Source organism: Monodon monoceros, unplaced genomic scaffold, assembly GCF_005190385.1.
Source record: "Monodon monoceros isolate NGI ecotype Baffin Bay Population unplaced genomic scaffold, NGI_Narwhal_1 Super_Scaffold_13, whole genome shotgun sequence".
Classification (NCBI taxonomy): Eukaryota; Metazoa; Chordata; class Mammalia; order Artiodactyla; family Monodontidae; genus Monodon; species Monodon monoceros.
The window spans coordinates 8249130-8274143 of NW_021703769.1; the positions used below are offsets into that span (position 1 = coordinate 8249130).

Sequence of the window (25014 nt, forward strand, 5' to 3'; positions counted from 1 at the left end):
GGCTTCTCATTGCGGTGGCTTCTCTTGTTGCGGAGCAGGGCTCTAGGCATGCGGGCTCAGTAGTTGTGGCTCGCGGGCTCTAGAGTGCAGGCTCAGTAGTTGTGGCACACAGGCTTAGTTGCTCCGCGGCATGTGGGATCTTCCCAGACCAGGGCTTGAACCCATGTCCCCTGCATTTGGCAGGCAGATTCCTAACCACTGTGCCACCAGGGAAGCCCTAATTCAAGTTTTATCTTATATTCATTAAACTGTTTATTTACTTGTCTACACTCTCCTCTCTGTTGATTATCTTCCAGGCACGCATTTCCCTTGAGCAACATCAGATGAGAAAGCAATCGCTTTTCCATCGCAGGGGAAACAGAGAAACAGGAAACCCAGAGGCAACGACTTGCTTGGAGGCCTCCAAGGTATGCACGGCAGTGTTAGAAGTTGTGTGCACCTCCACACCCCATAACTACTTTTAAAGCTTTGATGTAGAAACGTGCAATACCTACAATGCTCCTGAATTTCTGTAAAGCAAATAGAGCTATCATGCACTGATGCAAGTGCCATACATTTATAGAATTCAACAACTGTGTTCAACAAACTATGTCAAATACCTACGAAGTGCTGGGCACTAGGATACAAGAAGTAGTAGTCATCAGTGCTGGCTGGCCCCAAATGAAGACCAGACACACACTTAAAGGACCAGAAAAGCAGGGACACCATTACAACCCCTCTTGCCCGCCAAAGGAGACAACCAGAAAATTCAGAAAGGCTATTTTTAACATGTACATGTTTTTGTCTCTTTGAAAAATATAACTTTTCATTTTTGTTTGGATTTTTTTTTTTTTTTTTTTTTGCGGTACGCGGGCCTCTCACTGTTGTGGCCTCTCCCGTTGCGGAGCACAGGCTCCGGACGCGCAGGCTCAGCGGCCATGGCTCACGGGCCCAGCCGCTCCGCGGCACGTGGGATCTTCCCGGACCGGGGCACGAACCCGTGTCCCCTGCATCGGCAGGCGGACTCTCAACCACTGCGCCACCAGGGGAGCCCTTAGTTTGATTTTTATTTTAACTTTTATTTGGTTATGGGTCTTGGGATAGTGTGTATCACTGTTCAGGAAATACACCTCTCCCACGCCTGCTTTGGATGGAATATACTTCCCTGACCCACTGATTTGGACTCAGTCATGTAACTTTGCTGGTAATAGGCTGTTAGCAAGCAGGATGCAAGCAAAGCCTTAGTACGTGTTTACACCGCGGGTCTCACTCTTTTTGCATGTCCAACGGTGCCGTGAGAAGAACATGCCTGTTCATTCAAGGAGGATGAGAGACACCTAGAGCAGACCCTGATGCAACCCACACCTTGAAGCCCAGCCCAGACAGTCTAGATCATCTGAAAACCAGCCAACTTGCAGATGCTTTTGTGAGATTAAATAATTATTGTTTTAAGCCACTGAGCTTTGGGTGATTTGTTACATGACATTAGCATGGCAATAGCTGACTGATGTAGGCCTCATAATACTTATAGGTCTTAATCTGTCCGTGGGCATACCGTGACAGATACTAAATTACCCACCCCCCCAAAAAAAAGTAAGTAAAAAAAAATGCTTCAGGGCTTCCCTGGTGGCGCAGTGGTTGAGAGTCCACCTGCCGATGCAGGGGACACGGGTTCGTGCCCCGGTCCGGGAAGATCCCACATGCCGCGGAGTGGCTGGGCCTGTGAGCCATGGCCGCTGAGCCGGCGCTCCGCAACGGGAGAGGCCACAACAGTGAGAGGCCCGCGTACCGCCAAAAAAAAAAAAAAAGCTTCAAACACTTGTCTTACTGATTTGTTATGTAAATCAAGGTCACTTATAGCCTTTCGTGGACTAAATGAAACTTGAGGTCCATAATGTTTAAATGGAACAGCATATGGTTAAAAAATAAAAGAGGTATGAGGCACCAGATAAAAGCCTTCATTTCCACAAATGCTTCATTCCAAAAACATTTTTCACTCAAAGAGATACTGGTTGTACTCTTGTGTCCAACCCTGAAGATACAGTACTAAGTATTAATAGCTAACCCTTATCAATTGCTTACCAGGTACTGGGTTTCGTGTTTTGTTTTTTTACTAGTATTTTTTTGGAAGTATAATTGATTTACAATGTTGTGTTAGTTTCAGGTGTACAGCAAAGTGATTCAGAGATATATATATACATACACACACATATATATACACACACACACATTTTTCAGATTCTTTTCCATTATAGGTTATTACAAGATGTTGAATATAGTTCCCTGTGCTATACAGTAGGTCCTTGTTTATTTTATATATAGTAGTGCATATCTGTTAATCCCAAACTCCTAATTTACCCTTCTTCCCCTCCCTTTCCTCTTTGGCAACCATAAGATTGTTTTTTTTATGTCTGTGAGTCTATTTCTGTTTCGCAAATAAGTTCATTTGTATCATTTTTTTTAGATTTCACATATACGTGGATATATAGTATTTGTCTTTCTGACTTACTTCACTTAGTATGATAATCTCTCTAAGTCCACCACACTGCTGCAAATGGCATTATTTCATTCTTTTTGATAGCTGAATAATCCATTGTGTGTGTGTGTGTGTGTGTGTGTGTGTATGCCACATCTTCTTTATCCATTCATCTGTCAGTGGACACTCTGGTCGCTTCCGTGTCTTTGCTATTACAAACAGTACTGCTAGGAACGTTGGGGTGCATTATCTTTTTGAATTAGCGTTTTCATCTTTTTCTGATATATGCCTAGGAGTGAGACTGCTGGATCATATAGTAACTCTATTTTTAGTCTTTTTAAGGAACCCCCAAACTCTTTTCCAGTGGCTGCACCAATTTACATTCTTACCACCAGTGGAGGAGGGCTCTCTTTTCTCCACATCCTCTCTGGCGTTTATTATTTGTAGACTTTTTGATGTGGCCATACTGACTGTGAGGTGATACCTCACTGTGGCTTTGATTTGCGTTTCTCTGATAATTAGCAATGTTAAGCACCTTTTCATGTGCCTGTTGGCCATCGGTATGTCTTCTTTGGAGAAATGTCTATTTAGGTCTTCTGCCCATTTTTTGATTGGGTTGTTTGTTTTGATATTGAGTTGTATGAGCTGTTTGTATATTTTGGAAATCAAGCCCTTGTCGGTCGCATTGTTGGCGAATATATTCTCCCAGCCCGTAGGTTGTCTTTTCCTTTTGTTTATGGCTTCCTTTGCTGCTTCCTTCTTAATGCTTTATCTACAACTTATTTAATCCTCAAAGCTGAATGTAGTACTTACTATGTTTACTATGTAGTTACTATGATTATCCCTATGTTGCAGATGAGAAAATGGAAGAAGCAAGAAGATAAGTGACTTACCCAAGCTTCCACAACTTGTAAGTGACAAAGCTGGGATTCAAACCCAGGCTGTCTGGTTTCAGAGCTCACACTCTTACCCACCCTGGGATGTTGACAGGGAATTTGCAGAGTAAAAGGGGCAGCAACCTTAACGAACAAGTCATGTCAATAATTACAAACCATGGGCAGGACTATGATTGAAAAGAACAGGAAACAAGGGTTAAGAATAATAGAAACTGGCCTTCCCTGGTGGCACAGTGGTTAAGAATCCGCCTGCCAATGCAGGGGACACTGGTTCAAGCCCTGGTCCGGGAAGATCCCACAAGCCATGGAGCAACAAAGCCCGTGCACCACAACTACTGAGCCTGCACTCTAGAGCCCGCGAGCCACAACTACAGAGCCCACGAGGCACAGCTACTGAAGCCCACGCACCTAGAGCCCGTGCTCCACAATGAGAGGAGCCACCGCAATAAGAAGCTGGTGCACCGAAACGGAAGAGTAGCCCCCGTTCGCCACAACTAGAGAAAGCCCGCATGCAGCAACAAAGACCCAACACAGCCAAACATTAAAAAATAAAAAAGAATAATAGAAACTGTTTTAGACAGGTTGCCAGAGAAGTCTTCTCTAGGTAGGGGAAATTGCTTGAAGGATGAATATGATCAGACCAAAACTGGCTGAGAGAAGATTGTTCTCCAGAGAGAAGAGCAGACAGGTTAGTCTTGAGTCAGTACACAGACTGGTATGTTTTAGGGACTGAAAAATGGCCATTGCTTCAGGAGGCCAAGAAGGTGAGTGTGTCTCTTGCTCATCTCCATAGGACAGGGGTTGGTCAACAGATTTTTTGTAAAGCACCAAATACTATACACCTTAATCTCTGTCGGCTCTGTGGGCTCCGCCTCAATTACTCAACTCTGACGCTGCAGCATGAAAGCAGCTGTACACGGTAAGTAAATGGATGAGCATGTCTAAGTTCCAATAAAACTGTATATATGGACACTGAAATTTAAATTTCAGTGTGACAGTTCCATAAATAGCAAGTATGTGTGTGAAGACACACAGGATAGTCAAGTGTGGTGCATTTCTCATATATCAGGGAACTTATATATGATACACCTTGACCTTGGAACTCTGGTGAGCTCTCTGTCAAAGTATAAGTGATACCAGTAAAACATAATTTTGAATAAAACTAATAACTAGGTTTTTAACTAATAACTGGGTTTTTAAAATCATTCTATTAATCACGATTCTCCAGAAAAACAGAATCAATAGGATATGTAAGTATAGGAAGAGATTATTAGGAAATTGACTCACGCCATTATGGAGGCTGAGAAGTGGCACAATTTTCTGTCTATAACCTGGCAGCCCAGGAGACCCCGTGGTGTAGTTCCAGTCTGAGTCCAAAGGCCTAAGAAACAGGAGTACCTAGGGTAAGAAAATCAATGTCCCCACTCAAGCGGTGAGTCAGGAAGGGCTGAATTCTTCCTTCCTCTGCTTTTTTGTTCTATTCAGGCTCTCAATGGACTGGATGGCGCCCACCCACACTGGGGAAGGCGCACTGCTTTACTGAGTCCACTGATTCAGATGCTAATTTCATCAGGAAACACCTTCACAGCCATTCCCAGAAATAACATTTAACCAACATCTGGGCAACCCATGATCCAGTCAAGCTGACACACAAAATTAACCATTACAGTCTGCTGAAGAGGAGCACACGATAATGGTCACCCAGGAAGAAGAAGTATTGGCACTGACAAAGATAACGCAAAAGAAACGCTCCATCGTTACAAACTAGTTAATGGGTGTCATCCTTCAAAGAGTATTAGAGATTCATCACTGCCCTGGAAAACTCGAATTGCCTAAAATCTTACAGGTCATATTATAAACAACTGGACAGATGTTTTCCCAAGTCTGACACAACAATCCTAAAAATTTACATCACCTAACCAGTAATGTGTTGCAAAGCCAAAAGAAACTTTTCTAAATTGACAACAACAAATTTTGATCAATCCTGATGGTGGAAAGATTAAATCTTCTTTCTAGTAGTCTCTCTAAAGAAAATGATAATCCAAGATCACTGTCAGATTAACAGGTAATCCAAGAGCGTGCAGCCAAAATACATAGGAAACGCACATTACAGGAAAAGTCAGGTAGTTAATAAAATATGAAGATGTTATTTGGAGGATTTTGTGATGTCAGTGCTATTTTCAGCTTTAAAAATTGGGTAATTTGTAGTATATTCTTTTATTCTAAATAAATACTAACTTTTATAACATTTTTCATAACTTTTCTACATCCTTTCTCTTAAAGCCCCCAAATTTTATAACCTTCAAGGCCTACCAACCTGGAACCAGCTCTGATTAAGCATCTATTATAGGATCCAGGCATCTCTAGATGCTAGAAATACAACACTGAATGGAATAGACACTGGTGGTTTTAAAATGTCTACAAGCATCTGAAAAAGAATATGTCTAACTGAATCACTCTGCTCTACACCTGAAACACTGTAAATCAACCGTACTTCAATAAAGAAAACTTTTTTAAGTGTAAACACATTGGGGGAAAATATTCTGTGACACTCCCCCTTCAAAAGGCAGAAGCCTCTCCCTTTCAGCTTAGGCTGGACCTCATGACTTGTTTCTAAGGAGTAGAATATTATGCAGGTGACACTGAGCAACACCCAAGCCTAGTCAGAAAACACACTGCGGTTTCCTCCTTGCTCTTTCCCTCTGGAAGGCAACGGCCATGTCCTGAGAATATTCAAGCAGCATTATGGAAAAGTCCACATGGGGAGGAACTGAGGCCTCCAGCCAGCAGCCCTGTGAGCTCCATCTGAGAAGCAGATCCTCCAACTGCAGTCAAGCCTTTAGATGTTGGCGGCCTCGACCAACATCCTGACTACATCGTGACTACTTACAAGAAACCTTGAGCCAGAGCCACCTGTCCAGGCTGTTCTCAGTGACTCCTGACCTCAGAAACGGTGTGAGGTAAGAAATGTTTGTTATTTTCAGCTGCTGAGTTTTGGGGTAGTTTGTTACACAGCAAGAGATAAATAATACACCACCAGAAGTCCTGTTTTCATGATTCTTACATTCTGATGTTTGTTTAGGGGCAATGAATAAATGTTTTTTGAGGAGATGATGAATGACAGTAAATCAAATAAATGTATCAGATTATTACCCATTCATTTATTTATCAAATATTTACTGAGAAGCACCATATGGTTATCTGTGTTCTAGGCATCAAGCTAGAATAATAAACGAGAAAGACAGAAAACCCTCCCTGCATGGAGCTTCCAGTCTGGTAGAAAATCAGGTTTTTGCCCTGTCTCTGATGTGACGCTCCCTCACTGCAGGACACTGGAATGAAGCCTCCATTTCCCTGTTGCAGTTACATACATTATCTGACATAATCCCCACCACAGCCCCCTCTCCCTCACCCACCTCCATTCTGGAGCCTTCCCTGGTCTCCCTTGCAACTTGGCCATGTGACACAGTTCAGGCCGGTGAAGGAGATCGCTGGCAGTTTTCTGGGCAGGTTTGTTGTCTCAAAAAGGAAAAGATGTCCTTGGTTCTACTTGCCTTCCTTTTCCCTAACTTGCGAGTAAAGTGGTTAGGCATCCTGCAAGCATAAAGAAAAGAGAATCGCAAAGCTCTGACATTCTGGAGCCATTGAAACATAACAACTTCCTGCCTCTGGACTTCCTTTTAAGTGAGGGGAAAAACAACCTAAGTCTCTGTAGGCTTTTTGTTATGGTGGTTGCTACTTACAGCTGAAAGCATTCCCAACTGATTTAATGAAACTGAAGCAGAGAACGTTTAGATAGCCAAGGTCACAAAGCCAGTGGATGGAGAGATCAGAAAGCAAAACCAGATCTGATTGACCTTAAAATCCATACCCTTAATCACGATGTTATACTGTCATTATGGTTCCCTCAAGTAAGCAAAAACGCTAGAGCAAATGTATGTGCTCCAAATAGAGTAACAAGACTATTTAATGTTGCCTCCAACTCCAGGAAACTAAATCTACATGCCGATCTTAACACTTAATTGCAAATTTCTCGGAGGTCATGGAAAGTGCTAAGGAATTCCTTAGTATTGATGATGACGTTGAAAATATACTAACCATGTATATATCTTTTAGAAGAGTTAATAAAGATAGATCCTATTCCTTGAGGGTCCCTTCAGCAAAATATTTCTAGGGCATCTACAATGTGCCTCCTAATTTACTCCCATGATCTGTCTCTCTGTCAGACAAGTTGAGCCCGTGCTCCTCTTTTAGAGATGAGAAAATTGCAGCTCAGAGAGGTGATAGGAGCAGGGTTAAACTCAGTTCTGCCATAGCCCAGAGCCTGCATCATTGCAAATTAGGGGGAGAGTAGTAAAATGTATCCCGCATGTGTTAGCAGAATAAATGATGTTGGATATGGCAGCAACTCTGACAGTTTATACATGAATGAATAAAATCTGGGAAATACTCTAGTGGTAGATACTGAAGTGAAATAAAACATGGGTCAATTCCTGCTCTAGCCCCATCTAGCTGTGACATTAGGTAAATCTCCCAATCTCTCTAAGCCTCAGTTTCTTCCTCTGTAAAATGGAGAGAATATTAATACAACCTCACAGAATTGTTCTGAGGACTCAATGGGGCAAAGCTGCTGGGCTCCAGGCAGGCTGTCCAGCTAGCCCTTAACAAATATTAATGGTTATCATTATTTTAATTATTGTCCCATACTTCCTCCCTATATACAAAGGAGACAGTTTTGATCCTTGTATTGCTCCTCAACAATTATGAGCACTCTTGGTACTAGAAGGAATATGCAGTAACCTGAGAGCAAAGGATCTCTGCCAAAGCAATGTCCTGAATTTTGCTAACGTTTTCCGTGCCCATGGCACAGAACAAAATGAAGATAGAACACGGTGAGGGTGCCTGGTGGGGAAAACAGGGTTTTGCTGCCCTGGCTTGGAGGTTCTTTTTCTACCCCTGCCCTATCCCCTACCACCGCTTCCCTTCTTGTCCACATTGATCTAGTTCTCCCTCCACAATCTTATCTGGCAGTTACATCAGCACTTGTTTTCATTTTAATATAATAGATCCCCGACCTCTCCCCACGAAAGTAGTGTCTTGGTTTACAGGGGAAAGATGCAACACAACTGGGGGTGTCCTAATTTCCAAGGCAGTATTCGAACATGGCCCCCTGTATTCATGTCCCTTGGAGTGTAGGCTGGCCTAGTGACTGTCTAGCAAATAGAATACAATAAACATGGGAGGATAGCACTTCGTGATTAGGTTACAGAGGACTGTGACTTCCACCTCTGCCAGCAGACGCTCTGTCCCCTGCTCAGCTTGTACACTCTGATGAAGCAAGCTGTCATGTTGGGAAGCTCCACGCAGCAAGGAGCTGAGGGTGGCCTTTGACGGACAGCAAGAAAAGACCTGAAGTCCTCAGTCCAACAGCCCTTGAGGGAATGAGTCCTACCAAGAGCCACATGAGCTTGGAGGCAGATTCTTCAACTGAGCCTTCAGATGAGACCCTGGCCTAAACTGACACTTTGAATGCAGACTTGTGAGAGACCCAGCTAAGCAGAGTCCAGATTCCAATCCACAGAAACTGTGAGACAGTAAGTGTGCCTTGTTATAAGCTGCCATTTGGCGCAGGGGTGTCTGTGTGTGTGTGTGTGTGATTTGTTACACAGCCATAGATAACGAATACAGACCCACCTACTCGATAAACAGGAAGAAGGGAAAGAGTTGGATCAGGATCTAGTATCTCTGGATTCTGGCCACACATTCTGCCACCTACTACACGAGTGATCTTAGAAAAGGCATTTCCCTTCCTTGCCTCAATTTCTTCTGTCAAAGGAGAGGGGTGAATTAAGGATTATAATTTTTTGTAGTTTTTCTCCTTAAAAACTAGTGATGTTCTGCCCTGGGTTCACTCTCTCCTTGGCAACAATCAGAATTAGATACAAGCTGTCCTCGTGAAACAGGGGTGGGGTTTTAACTCACCTCAGGCCTCACCTGAACCACTTTAGCCATTTATATGACCTGCCAGGCACAGTACTAGCAGATGCCAAGCTGGGAAAAGACATACAAGACTTTTCATGGGCGGGACCCATAGGATGGGAACACGAGAAAGGAGCCAGAGGAGGCTGGGAGAAGAGTTAGACCACAACGCTCGTCTAACCCCCGCAGAGGAGAAAAGAAGAACGAACAGGTGGGTAGGAGTAGTCTGAGTCTGTGGCACAATTCTAAGAAAGTTCTGGCAAAGCCACGTGTCTCCCAGAAATGAGCCTGCTTTAGTACCCCTGTTGCAGGCAGTCACTGGTAAGGAGAAACCTGGGGGAAATGTGGTCTTGGCACAAAGGTGGATTTCAGAGCAGGGCATCCGGACCCTCGGTCAATTACAGGCCCTGCTGCGGGAGACCCGAGAAGCACATTGTCATGGCTTCCACATCCCCTGAGGTTCCTTCTAGTCTAAAAATCCCACCCCATTGTGGGGCCCGCAGGATGCACGTGGCCCACAGATGCATTTTGACTGGCTCATGGTGTTTAAAATAATTAGCTACAACACCAAAACCTTCATCCACAGAAAAAAATCTTGATACACTGGACATCATCGAAATTTAAAACATTTGCTCTGTGAAAGACACTGTTGAGAAAATGAAAAGATGAGCCACACACTAGAAGGAAATGTTGGCCAATCATATATCTGACAAAGGATTCGTATCCAGAATATGTGTTTGAAAACTTTCAAACTACAATAATGATAATAAGAAAACAAACCACCCAATATTTTTAAGTGGGCAAAAGATTTGAACAGGCACAAATAAAATATATACTGAAGACAAATAAGCAAATGAAAAAATGTTCAACATCTTTAGTCACCAAAATGAGAGACCACTACAAACCTATTTAGAATAGCTGAATTAAAAAAAAAACATATATCAAGTGCTGGCTTCATAGGACTGTTGTGAGGATTAAATAAAATAATGTGTGTCTGATACTTGGCAAATAATGCATCCCTAATACATGTGTTATTGGAAATTTCAAAAGAAAATTAAGAACCAGAGCTTTGGAAGAGAGGGTTAAAAAGAAGACAGAGGGACTAAAATTTGAATAAAATGTTAATGGACAGGAGTTCACCTCAAAGGAAGTGATTTCCCTTCCTGAAAATTTCAAACACTCCTGGGTCATCTGCCATTTTACAGGACAAAGAGGACGGTGTAAAAATGACACCACATTTCCTAAACCTCTGCTGTTCCTCAGGTGCTTCACTCGGACTCTCATATTGCTAGGCCCACATTATAGATGTGGCTCAGAGAGGTCAGTGGTTTGCCCAAGACCACACAGCAAATGAATGGCAGAGCCAGAATTCACAAGACGTTCCTTCTCTCCTCCTTACACAATACTGCCTTCCCAACTAGGAAGTAGGAGCAGCAGCAAGGAGGAGGATGTTGCTCACTCAGGGGAACTTTCTCACTTTAACGTGCTTCCTGCACACATGAAATCCCTCCTCCCATCCCCCCCCTTTCCTGCCATCTGAGGTCCCGCCATTTTTAGTCTTATATTGGGTACCTGCCCCGTCCACGTCCCCCCCAGCCCGTTATATCAGGGTTAGCCAGTGTTATTTAACATGTTTCTCATTTGCATCCCCCCACAAGGAATATTTTTAGACTGTTTTTTGTAATTACCCCCTGATATGTTAATACCACATATACACTATATATCTGTTCATGCACTGTGTATATTTCTGTGCTTTATCTATAAAGAGTATGATTTTTGAGAAATCGAGAAACTGTGATCCCCTGGAGGGCAGCTCTGTGCCCCTTGGGAACGTGGGTGTCAGGGGGAGCAAACCCAGCAGCACAGTATGAAACGGGGCTTACCTGGTGCCCGACACTGTTGTTAAGGGCTTCACATGCATCGACTCATCCAGCCCTCTGCTCAGAGGCAATAGTTTCTGGGTTCCACCCAGAACTGGGAAGCTGCGTAACTCTGGGGACCCTTCTTGAAGATGGAACACTTTGCTTTGCTTTCATTTTGCTCATCTCCAATCTCTCTCCATCCTTGTCCACTTCCAGGCTAGAAGCAGAAGTGATTCTAGGAAAGCAAAACCACAGGAGGATGTTGGCTTCTCTTCCAGATGGCAGGCAAGATTACTCCTGATCATCCCCACTGCCATCTTTTCCCAACTTTTAAAACCTGTTCTGAATTGTTCCTTTAATTTCAAAAGTCTTTCTGAGTCACTGTTTGCAGAGGATTTCGAGTCCGAAAACGTCCTGAAGCCGCCCTTTTCTAGAAATCATGATGACTAACCTTCACAAGCACTGAGCTAAGTTCTTTTCAGGGATTATCAAAATTTCATTTTTGCAACAACTGCCATTTTACAGGTGAGAAATGGAGGCTTGGAGAAGTCGGTTAATTCACCCCAGGTTCCATGAGGACATGCGGTGGCCAGCCCTGCTGCAAACCCAGGACAGACTGGCTCCAAGTGTAGGCTGCTAACCGCGATGAGAAGCCACCGCTTAATTTTAGTGTATCACTTCCCTCAAAGTGGAGAGGAAACAGAAGTTGGAGATTTTTCAAAGTGGGAGGGGGTACCTTTGTGCTTTATATAAGTTTACTCTCCCAGCCACAAAAGAATACCCTGGTGCTTAGTACAGACTTTTTTTTTTTAGTGATGCTTCTGATAACTGATTTGCTACCCAGTCACTTACTTCTTTTAGCAAGAGATTTCTCTCTTCCTACTCAATTACTATATCATAAAGTGACTCCCTCAAGGGAGAAACTTCCCAGTGAAGACAAAGGCTGCGAGGGGAAAAGTTCACCATCTTACACTTTGCCACATGTGCCCAGAATCTTCGGACAGATCTGAATAATGAATTGTGTTTTCTACGTTGCTCAAATTCGCTTTTCCACATACCATTCTCTAGCTTGGTTTGCACTGTGTTAACCTTGAATCTCTTCCTGTGTCCTTGGAGAGCTAAGTGAACATTCAGGTTTTTTTTTTCCATAGTAAAAGGAAGAAAAAACTTTGTCTATAATGATCTATAATGTTTCTATTCTATTATGTACAAAATAACTGGGAATATACCTTCTACTATGTACTTTATACAAATTACCTCTAATCCCTTCGAAAGCTTCCGGTAAATGTCCCAACACCCAGTTTTAGATAAGGAATCTCAGAAAAGGGAAGTGACTGACCTGGGGCACACAACAGGGTGTTGAGAGAAGCAGATTTCAAGCTCCCCTTTCGCTGGTCCCCGGACTCATGTGCTTTGCAATATCACCATTTCCTGCACGTGGCCAGAATATCGGTCAAAACTTTCTCTTTCAGGCACCTTTGAAACTTCCAACAGAAGCCTAAAATTTCCATTTCTAAACCAATGAATCCCCCCCCCCCCCCCCCCCAAAAATTGACATTCTCAGTCTGTCACTTCTTTGGTTCTTAAAACTGGTGGGCAGACTTCCGGTTTCTAGTCCATCATGTAAGAAGCTTAGAAGTCACCTCTCCATCATAGAAACAGGCAAAAAGCTGAACAAACTGAAAACAATTAACAGCTCTTCTTAGATCAGTAAAAGAAATGAGGTCAAAGGGCAAACCACTGCCCCCAAATCGGGGAGACAGACAGTTGAATACAGAAAATCACCACTTATTGGACCATCAACCTTGGCGGGAGCCAGTGCCAGCATAGGGAAACTGGTATTGAAATTGATGAATTGCTGGAGGCTGCTGTAGACAGATCTGAGAGTCAAAAACTCCAGGGGTACCCAGTCACGGGGGGGGGGTTCCCCACACTGTTTTACTGGACCAGGTACTCACAGTGAATATCAGAGAAAAGTCCCCTCATTCTTCCAGCAGGGGAGGGGAAAAGGAAGCATTCTGAAATAGGCCAGACCACTCTGTACCTCTTAACAAGGTCTGCCCTCAGGAGAAACTACTTAACCAGGACTTCACCTGCTGGGATTTTAAAAGAACTTAACTGATTTAGGAGACGGAAAATACCTAACTCCAGGCCCCTATAGCTCTCCACGTGGAGGAAGGGAAATACCCGGCTTCAGCCCACTCTAGCCACCTGTCCCACCTTAGGGGGTGAGGAAGATGAACTGAGAAGCATCGGGGGGTTCACAGTCCAGAGGCACAGTCTCGCTAAAAGACTGAGAGCTAAACACAGGACTACGAAACGCTTCCCCTCCCCTCCCACCTCATCACCACCTTACTAAAAACCTATAGCAGTTCCTGTTACTGGGTACATCATGTCAGGCTATCAGCAAAAAATTATAAGGCATACCAAAGAGCAAAAAACAGTTTGGAGAGAGAGCAAGCATCAGAACCAGACTCAGATGTGGCAAGGATGTTGGAATTCTCAGACTGGGAATTTAAAACAACTATGATTAAGATGCTAAGGACTCTACTGGGTAGACAGCATGTAGAAGCAGATGGGCAATGTAAGCAGAGAGTCAGAGAAATTCTAAGAAAGAATGAAAAGGAAATGCTAGAGATAAAAAGCACTGTAACAGAAATATTGTCTTTAATTGGTTTACTAGTAGACTGGACACAGCTGAGGAAAGCATCTTTGAGCTTGACAATGTATCAATAGAATCCTCATAAGCCAAGAAGCATAGACAATGAAGACTGAAAAAAGAAAAAAACAGAATGGAATTTCCAAGGGCTGTGGGAGAACCACAAAAGGTATAACATATGTATAAGGGGAATACCAGAAGGAGAAGAAAGCAAGCAACAGAATATTTGAAGCACTAATAACTGGGAATTTCCCTTAAATGAATGTCAGACACTAAACCACAGATCCAGGAAGCTCAGAGACATCAGGCAGGATAAATGCCTATGTCCAGGCTATATCTTATTTCTTCATATCGTATAACTACATCTAGGCATATCATATTTAAATGGCAGAAAATCAAAAATAAAGGAAAAACTCATGAAGGAAAGGGAAATTGCCTTACTGGTGGGCAAAGATAATGACACCTGACTTGCCAGAAACCAACACACAAAAGGAGTGGAGGGAAATACTTAAAGCATTGAGAGAGAAAAAAACTGACCGACTGAGAATTCTGTTCCAGGCAAATTATCCTTCAAAAGCGAAGGAGAAATGAAGATGTTCTGAGACCAAGAAAAACTGAGAAGATCTGCTGCCAGCAGACCAGCCTTCTAAGACATATTAAAAGAAGTTCTTTAGAGAGAAGGAAAAAAAATCAGAAACTCGGACCTACATAAAGAAGAGCATCAGAGAAGGAAAAAGTGAAGGTGGAATAAAAACCTTTATTTTTCTTATTCTTTATTGATCTAACAGATGCAGCTTGTTCAAAATAATAATAGCAACAATGTATGCCTGCGTGTGTGTGTGTGTGTGTGTGTGTGTGTGTGTGTGTGTGTGTGTATGCTTATGCCTAAGTGAAGAGAATGACAGCAATGATGCAAGGGATGGGGGAGGAATAAGGATTGTTTTTGAAGGTACTGGTGTTACCTGTGAAGTGGTACAGTGGATTTGGATCAATTATAAATGTGAGTAAATGCACATGTACGTAAGTGTATACTGCAAATTCTAGGGCAACCACTAAAAAAAGCAGAAAACACACCCCATAGCCACACAGCCTGGGAGAGCGCCATCCTCAGGTGGAGAAACTGAGCTCCAGACACAGGCTGAACGAGCAGGGCTGGACACAGCGGTGCTCCTTTAAGTTTCTTAGCTGCAAAGAGGTGTTGTTTTTTTTTTACTTCTTCACACGGCCAGTCCTGGCACCCGTGGCCTTACTTTCAGTGCAGAGTAGGGCAGCCAACAGTTATAACCTCAGCGGCTTCCTCACCTCTGGGACCTTTTACAAAATGATTGCTGCTTGCTGTTTCCTTACCTATTAGTGTCCATGCCCGCAGCATCTGAAAGCCAGATTTTAAGGATAAAAACCACAGGTGTTTGTCTTGTTCACACCTGTCTCCCATGCCTGACAAAGTGCCTGGCTCAGAGAGTTTTATGAAAGAGTAAAAAAAAAAGTGGATAAAGGGAAGGAGGGAAGGAAGGGAGGGAGGGAGGGAGGGAGGGAGGAGTTTCTTAGAAACTCTTTCAGCTGAATCTCTTTGGAAAGGTTTCCCATGAAATATAGAGTATGGGTCAGAGTTCTGCTTTTTCAGTGCTTCAGTGCTTATAAAATGTGTGTGTGTGTGTGTGTGTGTGTGTGTGTAAACAGTTCAGCCAGAGAAGGATAATGCCATTGATCAAAGGGATGAGGGAGGAGAGGGAGGCTGAGGGGCAGGGGGATGCTAGGACACAGCTACGAGATAAACCGAGGTGTAACACTGCAGTCTGCAAAGTTGAAGTCTGGTCAGGGATGGGATAAAATCCAACTGTTCTCACTCGTGAAATCAGCCTCTCAGCTGGGCACACATGTCGGGTACACATGCTGGTATCTACAAGGCCAAAGGGAAAAGCCTGAAAGAGAAGTCTTAGGACAGTACAGATGGGGGAGCAAGCATTGCCCTTGAGCAACAGGACAGGTAAAATCCTCCATCTATCCATCCATCCATCCACTGGATATTCGCTGACTGCCCATTTTCCTTTGTGTCCTTTCTCTGTAAAAATCATGGCCATGCTGCTTCCTGGAGTCCTCCTAGCAAATCCTTAAATCCAGAAGTGGTTTTGGAGACCTCTCTGAGGATGTGACATTTGAGCCAACCCCTGAATGAAAAAGAGCCAGACTTAGGACTATCTGAAAGACAAGTATTTCAAGCAGACAGAAGAGCTCGTGCAAAAGCCCCGAGGGCAAAATGAGCTTGGTGGGTTTCAGGAATAAAAAAATTAAGTGTAGTAGGGAACACCATGCAGGGTTGGGAGGTGGCCGGGGCAGGTCGGGTGGAGTTATAAACTGGGGTGTAGACTCTGAATGTGATTCTAAGTGTGGTGGGAAGACACTGGAGGGCTTCAGAAGGAAATGACTTTGAACAGTGATGGCAGCAGGCAGGGCCAGGGGAATATATTCAGTATTTCACTCCTAAAAAAAAAATATCTTGCACTCATAAGTCCAGCCTCATTCCTGCCCCCACCCCCCAGCCCCCAGGTCTAAACCCAGGCTGCAGACTACCAACTAGTAGTTAAGCAGCCATGTCTGGCTGACAAACGCTTTGGTCCCTCCTGTGCCCCACTCCCCAAAATCTGAGCTAACGTTTTAAGAATCAAAAAACCTATAAAATTCACCCTTTGGACTTTTAAAATGGGCACCGCCGAGTATATTCAGTCCCACAGGGCACCTGCAGCCGGCCATGCACCCAGGCCACCTGGGCCCAGGTCTTCTCTTCCCCACAAGCCCTCCCAGCCGAAGGGCAGCAGGTGTCCTGGTGAGACCCAGTGTCCCAGTGAGACCCAATGTCCCACGACACACGGTGTATTGAGGAGCTCGCTCTTGTTTTGGTTTTTTTTTTTTTTTTTTTTACACAGCTCCCATCAGCCATACTATTAGGCTAAACCATAAATAACCTCCATTTTTATAGTTTGAAAAGTGTCGAATATCAACAGTTTCATATGTTCTACCTGGTCCCCAGAGGCCTTTGGGCTTGCGTTTTAGGCAGTTTTAACTTTTTTCAGTTCCTCAAACTGCCGTAAGAGCTCTTGCTTCCAGGTCTTTATAAATGTTGTTCCTCCCCCTTAAACTCCTCATCAGGCTTCACTGGTGATGGGGTTTCCGCCAGGAAATGTCACCTGACCCTTCACTATCTGGGCTGCTGTGCCCCCTGAGTTCTCCCAAAGGGCCATCTTCTTCCAATATGGATAATAATAAAAATATCTAACACTTAGAAATATGTTAATGCCAGACACTCTTCTAGTAAGTGTAATACATTAGATATGCATGTCTCTTAACCACAGTTGGCAATGATCCAAGGTCATCTCTTTACAAGAGTATAATGGTGATATACACAGGCACCTTGGAAATATTGCCAATTCAGTACCAGATCGCTGGAATAAAACAAATATGGCAATAAGTGAGTCATGTGAATTTTTTGGTTTCCCAGTGCGTGTAAAAGTTATGCTTACACTGTTAAGCGTGCAATAGCATTATGTCTAAAAAAACAATGCATATACCCTAATTTAAAAATACTTACAAGATAAAATAAAAATACTTCATCGCTAAAAAAAATGCCAACCATCATCTGAGTCTTCAACAAGTCGTAGTAGTAACGTCAAAGATCACTGGTCACAGATCACTGTAACAAGCATAATAATAAAAAAGTTTGAAATAGTGCCAGGAAGGCTTCTCTGGTGGCGCAGTGGTTAAGAATCTGCCTGCCAATGCAGGGGACACGGGTTCAAGACCTGGTCCAGGAAGATCTCACATGCCGTGGAGCAGCTAAGCCCATGCGCCACAGCTACTGAGCCTGCACTCTGGAGTCCGCGAGCCACAGCTACTGAAGCCCGCGCGCCTAGAGCCCGTGCTCCACAACAACAGAAGCCACCTCAATGAGAAGCCCTCGCACCGCAACGAACAGTAGCCCCCGCTCGCCGAAACTAGAGAAATCCCGTGCGCAGCAATGAAGACCCAATGCCGCCAAAAATAAAAATCTATATTAAAAAAAAATAGTGCAAGGACTACCAAAATGTGACACAGAGACAGGATGTGAGCCGATGCCGTTAGAAAAATGGCAACAACAGACTTGCTCGACACAGGGTTGCCCCAAACCTTCAATTTGTAAAAAATGCAGTATCTGTGAAGCACAATAAAGCAAAGTGTAAAAAAAACAAGGTCTGCCTGCAGATAATTTTTTTTCTCCCCACCCCACCCGACCTGCCTATAATTTAATCCTTACAACACTATGTGGTACATACTTTTATTAGCTCCATTTTACAGATGAGAAAACTAAGGCATAGAGATATATGCCTTAGTGATCAGCTCAAGCCCATATACTTAGTAAGTGGCAGTGCCAAGGTTTGAACCCTGTTTTTCCCAGAGCCTGTGCCTTTGCCATGACACTCTCCTGTGTCGTCACTGTAATGACTGTTTGTCTTTCTCAGCCACTGGACTGAAAGTGCTTCAAAAGCAGGGCCAGTGTCTACACTGCCCTGAGGTGTATGTGCAGTGCCTACTTCCATGGTATCTGGCACAAGGAAGGTGCCAAATGCATTCTTTATTTACTGGACTTGACAGGAGGAAGAGAAGGGAAGGAGGTGTTGCCCAAATATTAAGGGATATATGATCTTTTAAAAAATGATATGAGCCACTGCTGATTAGGGAGCTTGAGAACTGATCAAAGGGAGGGAGCACAGAACTAAGAGGAGGGGCAACAGCAGAAACAAGATTCGAATGGGTCCGTTCTGAGGGGTGGGAGGGCGGAAGAGTCACCACAGGATATAGCCTTTGGCTTTTCCCAGCAAAAGTAGGTCAATGGCAGAATACATGATCACAGCGACTTTCTTACATTTTGATATTCTTAGAGTAGTAGGCAAGAGGGAAATGTTAGGAAGAAGAGAAAACTAGAGGCATTGCAGCATGCTAGATGACATGTAATACACAGACCTTTGGCTAAACAGTGTGGTCATTATAATTTTAATATTCATTTGCTATTTCACTGACTATTTACTATGCACTTAGAATGTGCTTAGTATTTATTTTCTCTAGTGAACAAAGCAAAGCCACTAACCATGTGGAGATTACATCCTAGAGCCATGCTGTCCAACATGGCAGCCACAAGTCACATGTGGCCCTTGAAAGGTGGCCAGTTGGGATTAAGAGGTGCTGGGAGTATAAAATAGACACCAGATTCTGAAGACTTAGTCCAAAAACTGAAAATGAAATCACATTAGCAATCATTTTACACTGATTTGATGCTGAAGTGATAATATTATGGATGTATTAAGTTTAATAAAACATACTGTTGAGATAGGCTGGGACCTGGGACCCTCTACCAGAGTGCTTGCACTTGGGCTAACATCTCTCTGGGCAACAGAATACAAAGAAACTATAAGGGACTAAAATAACTGCAAGAATGGGCATTTGGGGCAATGATGAACAACAGGATACAAAAAGGCCACAAACCAACTGCCATTTCTGTGGTGCTGGGAGCAAAAACAGGGGATTGTGTATGATCCCTGCATGCAGCACCACTGAGTGGGTGGGCAGACCACCTAAGCTAGCCACCTACCCACCCCACAGACCCGCCCCCTCCGTCATTACCCCATTTAAGGACCTAAGCAGCTCCTCTCAGGGAGAGTGCAGAGGCACCTGTTTCTTGTTCTCACTCCCTCGTGCTGTAGCCCGAGCCCCAGTAAAGGTTTGCCTGGAATTCCCATCTGGCCTCTTATCAATTTCTATTGATTAAAGAGTCTAAGGGCCTGGGTCAGTAACACTATCATAATTAATTTCACCTATTTCTTTTCACCTTTAGAATGTGTTTCCTAGAACGTTTTTAATGTCCTATGTGGCTTGCACTGCATTTCTGTTGGGTGGCGCTGTTCTAGAGGTTTATAAGCTAGCAGATAAATATGGGTGTTAATAAATTACCTGTACTGATGAATGCTTTGAAGAAAAGTAAAGCAGGGCAAGAAAATGGAGAGAGATGGGAGGTGAGGGCTCTATTTCATAAAGGTTGTTCTTGGAAGGACATTCTGAGCAAGGAATATTTGATTATCCAAAGAAGTAGATAAATCTTGATTTCTAGAAAAACTGCCTAGAGCCTGTTCTTTCACTGTATTATCAGCCAAAATATTGAATGAATACTCATAGGAAAACTGAGGGAATAAAAACGGTTGAAATATTTTGTGCCTCCTTGTATGAATGACTTCCAGACTTAGGAGCCAGGAATAATGATTTTCTCTTACAAACAGCCAGCAAATAATCAGAGAACAATCTTATTTAGGCACAAGTAGTAAAGATTTTAGAAATAGATTTTCCCTTCCCTGTAGCTATTTGCACTCACATCACCCATTTTCATTTAATTCTGATAAAATAAAACCCATGTCTGATGATGGGTAGGGGGTGGAGGAGAAAATGAGAGTTTCACGTTCCTCAAGGGCCTAGTTCGATTCCAAGCAATAATTGGGTTTCCTGTATCTACAGAATAAATGCACAGTAGTGGAAATTCTGTTTTAAGTGGGCAGAGACACTTTTAAAGTCTTCCACATTAAGAGTATTGCTATTACGAGAATAGGGTAATTTAAGCCCCTCTCAAAAGTATGGTATGAAAAGTTAAGCCCAGATTAGAGAGTTCTGCCCAGGGGAAATGAAAATAAACACAAATGGAAGCAGTGCAACTGCTGAAACTATTAAATGTGTTTGAACTTTGATCATCAGGAAGCCCTTAAAACGTCAGGTGTGTACAATCTCAGAGCTATTTATCAGTTCATGGATTCCATTGTCCACAGTCGCCACAGGTTCACTGCATTTTAATTAAACTTGACAATGGACACAATGTTTACTATTAGAACAATGAGACTGTGTACACAACTCAAGAGCTGTGTTTAGTGGGTTCAAATCCAATAAAGTAAATTATTGCAAAGTTTTGCTTTCATATTCAGGGAACCCTAGGTATATCACAGATCATACTGTGTGGCTGACAACAAGCCCCATACACTAAAACCTTGATGTACAACAGATCTCTAAATTGTGGGAATTAGAACTGTGCCTACCACTTAGGAAAGGGTTCTACTCTATTTGTTTTATTCCTAGATCTTGGCTGTACATGAATCAAAGACTCTGTCTCTTATTCCCCACAAGGAAAAAAAAAAAAGAAAGGACAAAGAGTATTTCCTTTATTTTCTAAAATTGCTTCCAGTTTTTCCTAGCGATTCTTAAAAATAGAAGCTTGGCCAGTGGCTTAATGGTCAGCTCCTGAGACTGACTCATACATCTGAGCCATCATTTAGGGAGGCATTATCTAGAAGATCCCTGGGAAAGAATTTTGTCCTAATCACTAATATGTTATGTTTTTAAAAACTAGGTTGTGGCCAGAGTTCTCAGACACCCTTGAAGAAGAAGAATGATTTGGATTATTATTTCTGTTGACTGGCCCTTCAAAACTTAACAGCAGGGCTTCCCTGGTGGTGCAGTGGTTGAGACTCTGCCTGCCAATGCAGGGGACACGGGTTCGAGCCCTGGTCTGGGAAGGTCCCACATGCCGCGGAGCAACTAGGCCCGTGAGCCACAACTACTGAGCCTGCGCGTCTGGAGCTTGTGCTCCGCAACAAGAGAGGCCGCGACAGTGAGAGGCCCACGCACTGCGATGAAGAGTGGCCCCCGCTCGCCACAACTAGAGAAAGCCCTCGCACAGAAACGAAGACCCAACACAGCCAAAAATAAAATAAATAAATAAATAAAAATTTTAAAAAAACTTAATAGCAGCTGGAACGACCAAGTCATCATATACCATGGACGGAGAGCTACGTGTATTTGAGGACATATTCAGAAGAGCAGAGGCTGACTCCTCCTTTCCCCCACCCCACACGCTTGCATACCTCTCATCTCTAACTCACACACGATTCAAGTGCCTGCAGCAGTCCACAGATATTAGCTCTCTGGTGGAAATACCAATACTGGTAAAGGAAACCCCAAAGGGCCCAGAAAGAAGCATTCACACAAGAAGGTCGTACCAAAATTTCATTAGAAAGGAAATAGGTCCTTACGACAAAAAACTGTTGGAAGATGCCAAGAGGATGGTATTAATGTGCTTAGCTAGAAAGCGATTAATCAGCCTCCTTGCTTCCCTAGTTTCCAGCTGTAGAAATATGCCAAGGGGAAAAAAAACATCTCCCCTAACACTATCAAGTGTAAGAAGAGTGCTGTTTTGACTCCAAAGCCAAGGCTGAGGATTGGGGGTGTGGGGTGGGAACGTGGGCCCTCCCTAACAACAGAAAAGACTTTTGTTTTTAATTTTTTTATACAGCAGGTTCTTATTAGTTATCCACTTTATATATATTAGTGTATATATGTCAATCCCAGAAAGACTTTCGCAGTATCCGTTCCCAGACTATAAACATTCAAAGACTCCTAGCCAAGTACATAATAAAATTTTCTTCTCCCTCTCTGATTTCCTGTAGTTTATATGTTCACATGTAAATCGTGATTATTAGTGTAGTCTCTGACTTAAAGAATGCTGAATTTCTCCGGAAGTTACCAAAGCCTCCTGCTGAGAAGAAAGCACCTTTTAGGAGATATTTCACTGGTTGAGAAATGTATGTGTTCATTTCAGCAATTGTTAGATTTGAAACAAGAATATGAAAAACGATCCACTAATAGTGATAACAACAAGAGATGTCACCCAGGAAAGCCTGTCTCTACAAACAGAAAAGGAAAACACAGCGTTCTTAACCCAAAACTCTAAAGACAGTCTTGCGTAAAAAATCACGAATCTAATCCAAAAGTCAAACAACGTTTGCTCCAAAAGGTGACACTCTGAGAATGTTCCTACAACTGGTTTAGATCAAGAAGCAAATTTTCTCTTTCACTTGGGAAGTAAACACTGACTATAAGACTCTTTTAGGAGATGAATCATTTAGCCCCTGCATCTGACATGGGATTAGGTCATTTGTTTGTTTCTGGGATATATTCTATGCTTGAATATGACTGGGTTCCACGATTTGTTCAAATGTTTTCTGGCAATCTCTGATTTGTTCAAAGACCAGAAGCTTAAATCCCACTGAATTAACCGGGTGGGTTATTACCAAGGTGGAACAGAGCCAGAAAGCTGAAAACATATACACCATGCGCTGTTGGAACATAATGTCTGCCTTCCTGAGGACAGGATCATTCCTACGACTCTCACCCACCAGTTAGCTAGATGAACTGGAAATGTTTTTTTTCTTATTTTTTTTTTTTTTTAAACAGCAGGAACAGAAGAGACTGATAATTCTCAGGTGAGCAATTCTTTTGCCTCTTGGAACATACTAGAAAGTAAAAATAACCATCTTCTTTCTTATAACATTGACATCTCTATGTTAACCAAAAAGGGGAGAGGAGGAAAAAGGGAGAGAATAAGAAACAGAATACCATGCTCCACAGTCACAGAATAAACAACCCAAACACACCTGAATGCACTATTCTAAAAACTCAGAAGTCACCGAAGTAGCGTCCATATTCAACTAATTGAAAAGTTTAAATACCTCCAATTTGAATGCCATTTAAAGTTTACCCAAGACTTTCACATATATTATTGTTTTGTCTGACATCATTAATCATTTTGTATATTGAAGAAAGTCGAGGATTAAAGGAGATTAAATAATTTAAGAAAGATCATGCACCTAGTACAAGATTGAGCCAAAATAGACCTTGGTATGGGAATTCCCTGGCTGTCCAGTGGTTAGGACTCCGTTCTTCCACTCGTGGGGATCCAGGTTCAATCCCTGGTCAGGGAACTAAGATCCTGAAAGTTGCACAGCACAGCCCCCCAAAAAAACAAAAAACAAAAACAAACAAACAAAAAAACTGACCTTGGTATTTCAGTCTTAGTTTCTGGTTTTTATCATGACACCAGAGAATTTTCTGGTCCTGCTATAACACTTACAACATCTCGAACACGTTCACAGGTATCCCCCAATTTTTATGTACCCTGTCACAAAATTATTTTGTAAGAATTAAAGCACTGAACTGAACTGTACCCGTCAGTGGTTCACTGTACATTAACAGATCCCAACAATTGGTCCACCTCCTTCTGTTCTGCTCAGAAAACACACTGGAATAGGTCACAGGCCTATTTTCCCAGCCGGCATCTCTTCCCATAGAAAACTACTCTCACTCCATAGAGCTGGTTCTCAACGGGGGTGACTCTGCCCAGCAGGGGACATGTGGCAATATCTGGAGTTATTTTCCTGGTCACGGTGGGCGGAGGGAGGTTAATACTGGCATCTAGTGGGTAGAGGCCAGGGGTGCGGTTACACGTCTTAGGGTGCACAGGTCGGCCCCCACAGCAAAGAATTCTAGGGCCCAGAAGATCAGTGCTGCTCTGGTCCTATCACCCTGTGGGCCTGACCTCCTCCTGACCCTGCACCAAGGACCGACAGGGGACCCGAGCCTGGCCAACTGGGATCCCCTTGCCCACGGGACTTTTGCCGGAGATATTGGGAAGAGCGTTCTCTATTTCTCTCTCAGGTCAAAACCTTAAGGCCAACAAAAACTTGGTCCCACCAGATTGAGAACTAAGAGGGAGAGAGACAGAGAGGGAGAGGGGTCTGAAGACTGTTTCAATCAGGCTCTGCCTTCCCACCTCTTAAGCTTTTGAGCTATAGGAGCCTATAAATTCCACTTATGTAAGGGGATTTCTTCTAGGACTTTTGCTTAAGCTAATTTGAGGTGGACTTCCACGACTTGCCAGCAGGTCTTGGCTAATACAGAAGCTGGCGCGTGAGAGTGATATTATTATAAGAATACCTTACTTTCTAACTAATATTTTTAAGACTACGTCATTCACCAATGCCAGGACTTTAGCTGCTACTACTAACAAATAGCACTGCAGCCCATTAGCCAAAAGCAAAGTCTCTTCCGTGTATATTTAAAATAAGGGATAACCAGAATCACCAATGTATTGTTTTCCTTTACCTGATCAGGGAAGAAACAAAGCTAAAGTTTTGAGGCTCATCAACCAAATCAAAGACCTAGTACATGAAATAATTTAAGGAGTTACAGCTGCCAGACTGAGTCCAGAGTCAGATTCCAAATGTCAAGGCAATCACTTGATAAGCAATGTTACGTTGCGTA

At 43.1% G+C, this 25014-nt stretch overlaps 2 long non-coding RNA genes across 5 annotated transcripts in view; one reads left to right on the forward strand and one right to left on the reverse strand.

Annotated features, from left to right (window-relative positions):
* LOC114894787 overlaps positions 1–21402 on the forward strand; it is a 28462-nt gene extending 7060 nt beyond the window's left edge. For 3 of the 4 annotated variants that reach the window (XR_003793313.1, XR_003793311.1, XR_003793314.1), the window contains 3 exons: positions 297–407; positions 3311–3365; positions 5635–5777. This is a non-coding gene — a long non-coding RNA (uncharacterized LOC114894787). Of the gene's footprint in view, positions 1–296; positions 408–3310; positions 3366–5634; positions 6312–21265 lie in introns of those variants that run through there. The other variant, XR_003793312.1, reaches the window with a different exon arrangement.
* Positions 6785–12616, reverse strand: LOC114894788. Its single transcript, XR_003793315.1, has 3 exons — positions 12532–12616; positions 11214–11427; positions 6785–6945 (listed from the first exon to the last, which is right to left on the reverse strand). It is a non-coding gene; the product is annotated as an uncharacterized LOC114894788 (long non-coding RNA).
* Positions 21403–25014: the final 3612 nt, after the last annotated feature.